Consider the following 2,449-nt stretch of genomic DNA (forward strand, 5'->3'; position numbering starts at 1 on the left):
ATATCACCTATTTGATATGTTGATGTTGTGCCTTCAACATGACATGATGGAGTGTGTACATCGTTGGATCTAAAAATTAGTGTCTCTTCAACATGAGAGGATGATATGACTCCAAAATTAGAAGATGGTGTAGTTTCACAATTCAATTGTCTTCTTCAGCATAACAGTCTCATTCATTCTCTTTGTCTTTCCAATTCTTCCTCTTTGTTTCTTTGTATCGGTGGTTCTTGTTCCTCTTCGATAGTCAATTCTTCATAATTTTTTTGCAATTTTCTTTGTTCACATAGTAGTTTCATTTTATCTCTTTTAATTGCCAAATCTCTCTCCCTCTCTTCATTTGTTTGAGTTTTTTTGGTTTCTTCCTTGGCATGATGATGCTTTCTATATGTCAAATTATTCAAACATATGAATTACTTAGAATTTGTAAATTACAAATCATTCAAATACATATAAAAATTATAATTATTTCAATGAATACACAATATATATTAAACAACTTGCCAAATTTCTAACCATGTCCAAATAACAATTCAGTCAAACATACAAATTTCAATGAATTCACTATTTATTAAACAACATGTCAAACTATAATCAAATTTGTCCCTATATAACAACAAAGAATATTTAAAAAGGACTGCACTAACCTTTTCTATAGAAAGAATATTCAAAAAGCCTTCAAATAGCGTATCCAATGATTGAATTTGGTGTTTGCTAGCTTCAAATAGAATAAAAGAATGTTCGAAAAACCGTCAAATAGTGTTTGCTAACTTCCAATAGCTTGAAACTTGTGTTTTCTATCTAAACAATAGACAAAAAGAAGAATATGGACCAGTAGGGACCCAAACTTGTTTTATGACCATTTTTTGGTGTTTTCACATAGTACATATGCACTATAAAGTGCATGCTATGTGGAAAATAATCTCTCCCTATCCCACCATCCCCCATCCTCTACTCTCTCTCTCCTCTCCCATCCCCTATTCTCTCTTGCTCTCTCCTCTCCCAACCCCTACTCTCTCTCACTCTCTCTCTCCTCTCCCATTCCCTACTCTCTCTCTCGCTCTCCCTCTCCTACTCCCTCTCACACTGCCTACTCTCTCTAACTCTCTCTCTCCTAGCCCCTACTCTCTCACTCTCTGTCCTCTCCCATCCCCTACTCTCTCTTGCTCTCTCTCCTCTCCCATCCCCTACTCTCTCTCCTATCTCCCATCCCCTACTCTCTCTCTCTCTCACTCTCCCTCTCCTACTCCCTCTTCTACCGCCTACTCTCTCTCCCCGATCACCTACTCTCTCTCACCCTCTCTCCTCTCCCATCCCCTACTCTCTCTCTCTCACACTCCTATCCCCCCTCTCTCTCCCTCTCCCACTGCCTACTCTCTCTCCCCCATCCCCTACTCTCTCTCTCCACTCTCACATCTCCTACTTTCTCTCTCCTCTTCCATCCTCTACCCTCTCTTGCTCTCCCTCTCCCACTGCCTACTCTCTCTCCCATCCCCTACTCTCTCTCACCCTCTCTCCTCTCCCATCCCCTATTCTCTCTCTCACACACTCTCATCCCCCCTCTCTCTCTTCCTCTCCCACCACCTACTCTCTCTCCCCCCTCTCCCATCCCCTACTCTCTCTCCTCTCCCATCCCCTACTCTCTCCCCTCTCTCATCCCCTACTCTCTCTTTCACAATCTCTCTCTCTCTCACAAACACACACACTCACATCATCCCTCTCTCTCTCCCTCTCCCCTCCCTCTTCCACTGCCTACTATCTCTTTCTCTCTCTCTCTCTCTCTCTCTCACACACACACACACACACATCCCCCCTCTCTCTCTCCCTCTCCCACTCCCTCTTCCACTGCCTACTATCTCTCTCTCTCTCTCTCTCTCTCTCTCTCTCACTCACTCACTCACTCACTCACTCACTCACTCTCTCTCTCTCTCTCTCTCTCTCTCTCTCTCTCTACTCTCTCTCTCTCTCCCATCTCCTACTCTCTCTTTGTCATCCCCTACTCTCACTCTCTCACTCTCCCTCTCCCACTCCCTCTCCCACCACCTATTTGTTTCTCTCTCTCTCTCACTGTCTCCCTCTCTACTCTCTCTCTCTCTCTCTCTCTCTCTCTCTCTCTCTCCCATCCCCTACTCTCACACTCTCTCCCCCATCCCCTACTCTCTCTCTCTCTCCCATCCCCTACTCTCACTCTCTCCCTCTCCCTTTCCCTCTCCCTCTCCACTGCCTACTATCTCTCTCTCTCTCACTCTCTCCCTCTCTAATCTCTCTCTCTCTCCCATCCCCTACTCTCTCTGTCTCCCCTACTCTCTCTCTTACACACACTCCCACCTCCCTCTCTCTCTCCCTCTCCCACTCCCTCTCCCACTGCCTACTCTCTCTCTCCCCCATCCCCTACTCTCTCTCTTTCACACACACCCATCCCCCCTCTCTCTCTCTCCTCTCCTCTCCCATC

Source organism: Cupressus sempervirens, chromosome 11 (genome assembly GCF_028749045.1).
Source record: "Cupressus sempervirens isolate cs-2001-9-10 chromosome 11, ASM2874904v1, whole genome shotgun sequence".
NCBI lineage: Eukaryota > Viridiplantae > Streptophyta > Pinopsida > Cupressales > Cupressaceae > Cupressus > Cupressus sempervirens.